Raw genomic sequence first — 6,000 nt, 5'->3', positions numbered from 1 at the left:
GCAAAAGCAGTTCTAAGAGGGAAGTTTATAGAAATAGAGTCATACTTCAAGAAGAAAGAAAAATCTCAAATAAGCAACCTAACCTACAATTTAAAGGAATTAGAAAAAGAAGAACAAACAAAGTTCAAAGTTAGTAGAAGGAAAGAAATAATAAAGATCAGAGAGGAAATAAAATAGAGACCAAAAAACAATAGAAAAGATCAATGAAATCAAGACTTTTTTTTTGAAAAGATAAACAAAATTGATTTAGTCAGCTTCATTAAGAAAAAGAGGATCTAAATGAACAAAATAAGAAATGAAAGTGGAGAAATTACAAGCAATATCACAGAAATACAAACAATCATAAGAGAATACTATGAACAGTTATATGCCAACAAACTGGACAACCTAGAAGAAATGGATAAATTCCCAGGAAAATAAATCTTCCAAGACTGAATGAGGAAGAAATAGATAATCTGAACAGATATATTACTGGTATTGAAATTGAATCAGTAATCAAAATACTCCCAACAAGCAAAAGTCCAGGACCAGACAGAAGCACAGGAGAATTCTACCAAACATATGAAGGGTTAAAACCTATCCTTCTCAAACTATTCCAAAAAATGAAGAGGAGGGAATACTCCCAAATTCATTCTACAGGGTCACCATTACTCTGATACCAAAACCAGACAAAGACTTTACCAAAAAAAAAAAAAAAAAAAAGTACAGGCCAATATCCCTGATGAATATAGATGCAAAAATCCTTGACAAAATATTAGCAAATAGAATTCAACAGTATATAAAAAGTATCATACACCATGATCAACTGGAATTGATTCTAGGGATGCATGGATGATTCAATATCTGCAAATCAATCAATGTGATACACCACATTAACAAAATGAAGAACAAAAAATATCACGATTATCTCAACAGACACAGAAAAAGCATTTGAAAAAATCAATACTCACTCATGATTAAAAACTCTCAGCAAATTTGGTAGAGAGGGAACATATCTCAACATAATAAAGGCCATTTATGACAAACCCACAGCTAACATCATACTAAATGGTAAAAAACTGAAAGCTTTTCCTCTAAAATCAGGAACGAGACAAAGATGCCCACTCTTCCCACCATTTCCGACTAAAAGGAACCAGGGCTCTTCGGAAAAAATGACTGATTCTAGGTCAGGGACAGGGAATGTACAATATGAGTCTGGGCCATCTTGTGCCAGAAAGCAAGAAAAATATCAAAGATTAATGTGAACAAATCTAAAATACATATGAAACAACTTGAATAATTTCTCATTGGCCAAAAGTGGGACAATTTAATCATCAAAAATAATAATTAAAATAATTCAAATATATGAAAATCAGTGCATTCACAATAATATTTTAAAAGTCCTCATCTGTCACAATTGGAAGGTGCTAGGACACCAGCTCAATATTCTGAAAATTGATAAATAAAACCTATCTTTCATCTACAAATTATATGTCAGGGTAACAAAAAAGTTGATGAAAAAAGTTCTCTATGGTAGAATTTCAGTTAGTAAATTCAGAAGGAATGATAGAATTAGAAATTCTTTTTTTTCAACCTCTAATGAAATGTTGGATCTAGTCACAATCATCAATTGCTAAAACAATCAGGTGAAAAGTTGATGAAAAACGTTCTAATGTTGGAATCAAGCTGACATCACTTAAACCCATGAGCTATATTTCATCATGAAAAATAAAACTATGAGACATTATGTTTCTCAAAATGTGATGGAATAGGAAGCATACAAGTACTATGAAGCATTCTTACCTAAAATATACAGCCTGAATCTAATAAAAATTCTAGATCTAACTATCTACAAAAATAAGAGGACTATCCTACGGAAGCAATCAGCTAAATCCAGGAAATATTCTACAATACAAGTGACATAATTTCTCCAGTAAATTAATGGTATGAAAAAAAATGGCAGGGTACTAGCAAAATTGAGTAAAAGGGACTTAAGAAACACGACAGTCAAGTGCAATGAACTTTGTTTAGATCTCAAATAAAACAAAGCAACTGTACAGAGGATCTGTGAGACAATCAAAATTTTTTTTAAATTAATTTATTTTATTTATGTTTGGCTGCATTGGGTCTTCATCGCTGCGCGCGGGCTTTCTCTAGTTGCAGTGAGCGGGGGCTACTCTTCATTGCAGCAGGAAGGCTTTTCATTGTGGTGGCTTCTCTTCTTGCAGAGCATGGGCTCTAGGCATGCAGGCTTCAGTAGTTGTGGCAGGTGGGCTCAGTAGTTGTGGCTCGCGGGCTCTAGAGCATAGGCTCAGTAGTTGTGGTGCACGGGCTTAGTTGCTCTGCGGCATGTGGGATCTTCCCGGACCAGGGCATGAACCTGTGTCCCCTGCATTGGCAGGCAGATTCTTAGCCACTGCGCCACCAGGGAAGTCCCCAGTCAAATTTTAATATTTGCTGGATGATGGGTAGTATGAGGAGATTTTCTTAATTTTGGTGAGTGTGATAATGGCATGGTGGCTATGATTTTATTTAAAGCCCTTACTGGACATGCATATTGAAGTTGAGGTATGATTTATAATAATACTTCAGCCAAAAAAAAAAAAGGATAAAATTGGAAACTACTATTAGTAAATGCCAACAAATTGGACAACTAGAAGAAATGGACAAATTCCTAGAAACAGACAACCTACCATGACTGAATCATGAAGAAATAGAAAATCTGAACAGACTGATTACTTGTAAGGAGATTGAATCAGTAAGCAAAAACCTCCCAACAAACAAAAGTCTAGAATCAGACAGCTTCCCTGGAGAATTCCACGAAACATTTAAATAAGATTTATTACCTATCCTTCTCAAACTCTTCAAAAAATTCAAGAGGAAGGAACACTTCCAAACTCATTTTATGAGGCCAAACCAAAACCAGACAAGGATACCTCACACACACAAAAAAAATTACAGGCCAATATCCCTGATCAACATAGATGCAAAATCCTCAACAAAATATTAGCAAACCAAATTCAACAATACATTAAAAGGATCATACATGATGATCAAGTGGGATTTATTCCAGGGATGCAAGGATGGTTCATTATTCATCAATGTGATACACTATATTAACAAAATGAAGGATAAAAATCATATAATCATATTAGTAGATGAAGAAAAAGCTTTTGACAAAATTCAACATCCATTCATGATAAAAGCTCTCAACAGAGTGGGTAGAGAGGGAAACATACCTCAGTATAATAAAGGCTTATATGATAAGCCCACAGCTAACATCATATTCAATGGTGAAAAGCTGAAAGCTTTTCTTCTAAGATCAGGAACAAGACAAGAACACCCACTCTCATCACTTTCCTTCAGCAGAGCACTGGAAGTCCTAGCAATAGCAATTAGGCAAGAAAAAGAGATAAAAGGAATCTAAATCACAAAGGAAGAGTTCTCTATTTGCAGATGACATGATATTATGTATACAGAAAACCCTGAGACTCCACCAAATAACTATTAGAACTAAGAAATGAATTCAGTAAAGTTGCAGGATACAAAATCAATATACATATCAGTTTGTTTCTATACACCAACAACAAACTATCAGAAAGAGAAATTAAGAAAACAATCCCATTGGGCTTCCCTGGTGGCGCAGTGGTTGAGAATCTGCCTGCCAATGCAGGGGACACAGGTTCGAGCCCTGGTCTGGGAAGATCCCACATGCCGCGGAGCAACTGGGCCCGTGAGCCACAACTACTGAGCCTGTGTGTCTGGAGCCTGTGCTCCGCAACAGGAGAGGCCATGATAGTGAGAGGCCCGCGCACCGCGATGAAGAGTGGCCCTCGCTTGCCACAACTAGAGAAAGCCCTCGCACAGAAACGAAGACCCAACACAGCCATAAATATAAATAAATAAATAAATAAATAATTTAAAATAGCTTATTAAAAAAAAAAAAGCCCTTTCCATCTCTAAAGTGCAAGGATTCTCTAATGGGGCAACATGGACTATAGAAAAAAAAAATCCCATTTAAAACTACATCAAAAAGAAAAAAATACCTAGGTATACATTTAATCAAGGAGGTGAAAGACCTATACACTGAAAACTATAAGACACTGATGAAAGAGATCAAAGAAGAAACAAATAGAAAGATATTCTGTGCTCATGGATTGGAAGAATTAATATTGTCAAAATGCTCATACAACCCAAACAATCTACAGATTCAGTGCAATGTCTATCAAAATTCCAATGGCATTTTTTCACAGAAATAGAAAAAACAATTCTAATATTTGCATGGAACCACAAAAGACCCTGAATAACTAAAGCAATCCTGAGAAAGAAGAACAATGCTGGAGACATCACACTTCCTGATTTCAAACTATATTACAAAGCTGTAGCAAACCACAACAACCAAAAAACAGACCTTGGGTGAAGGGGGTCAGAAGGTAAAAGGAAAAAAAATCTTTTCCCTGAAATGCAAAACTGTAGTCAATTTAACTGTATGTCCTTGAGTTAGTTGCTCAGTTGCACAAAGATTGAATTTTCTTATATGTAAAATGAAAGTCTTAACAACATCTACTCCATAGTCTCATAGAGCATCATATGAGAATTTGTATGTGCAAGTCCTTTGTGAACTGTAAAAAACGACATTAAGGTTAGCTGGGTGTTTATTTACACATGTTTTTGTATACACACATTTTGTGAAAGTAATGGGATTTCAGATGATCTTTGTAGAATGGGTAGGAGTTGAATTTGCAGAGAATAGAAGGGATGAGTCAGTTGTGGGAAAATGGTATGATATAATAAAGAGCAATTAAAAAACAAAAAGACGGAGCTGAGTGGGAAAAAAATTTTTAATAAAGTAAAATAATGACTAAATATTAATAAGAAGGAATGTAATGGAGGAAAAACATTCTTATTTAAAATTTAGACTATGACTACTTTTGCCTTCTGAAGGTGGGGGAAGAGTGTGTAAACACCATATCAATAGGAATATAAATCACATATCATTTCCTTCCATATTCAGGCACTAGTATATAGCAGAGGATGAAATTTCAAATTCGTCCAGTTCTGGGCTACTCAAGAGAAAGTCTCTGAGTATACTGCCTTAGAGGTAATAGTGAGCAGTTGGATATCTGAAGGTCAGTCCAGAGCCCAGGGATCAAGCTATATAGTGAGAAAATTCAGGTTCCTTAAGAGGTTGTGTGAAGGATGTCCCAAAATGGAGTAGCCAGAGCAATGTAAAAAGACTCCTGAGCGGGAACAGAAGAAAAAGAGCTTTAAAAAGAGCTGAGTGTTGAATCTAGGTTCTTTTTGGAGCAGAAGAAAGAGAACAAGGATAAGAGTGAGATCCTTAGTTCAATGGGAGCAGAAATTCAGAGTCAGGGATGGCCACAAGAATGAAAACTGTGCTCCCCCGGCCCCTGTCCCCCATCTTTTTGCCCCTGCTCAGAGCTTTGCAGATCCCTGGGGAGGGAACTGGACTTCCCATTTGATGTGGGTAGAACTCTCAACACATTTAAATAAGAATGTCTCCTGACAAAGAGATGGGACCAGGGAAAATGTATATAAAAGATGAAAAAAACACACAAATGTATGGTATTAGTATTAAAAAAGACACATAGATCAAGGGAACAGAATAGAGAGCCTAGAAATAAATCTACACATATATGGTCAATTAATTTATGACAAAGGAGCCAAGAATATATAATGGGAAGAGGATAGTCTCTTCAATAAATGGTGTTGGGAAAACTAGACAGTCACATACAAAAGAATGAAACTGGACCACTATGTTACACCACACCAAAACTCAGCTCAAAATGGATTAAAAACTTGAATGTAAGACCTGAAACCATAAAACTCTTGGAAGAAAATATAGGGGGGGAAGCTCTTTGACGTCTGTCTTGGCAATGATTTTTTGGAGTTGACACCAAAAGCAAAGGCAACAAAAGCAAAATAACATGTGGGACTACAACAAACTAAAACGATCTGTACAGCAAAAGAAACCATCAACAAAATAAAAAGCATTCTACA

This window comes from Balaenoptera acutorostrata, chromosome 16, assembly GCF_949987535.1.
Source record: "Balaenoptera acutorostrata chromosome 16, mBalAcu1.1, whole genome shotgun sequence".
NCBI lineage: Eukaryota > Metazoa > Chordata > Mammalia > Artiodactyla > Balaenopteridae > Balaenoptera > Balaenoptera acutorostrata.
This window is presented reverse-complemented; position numbering follows the sequence as displayed.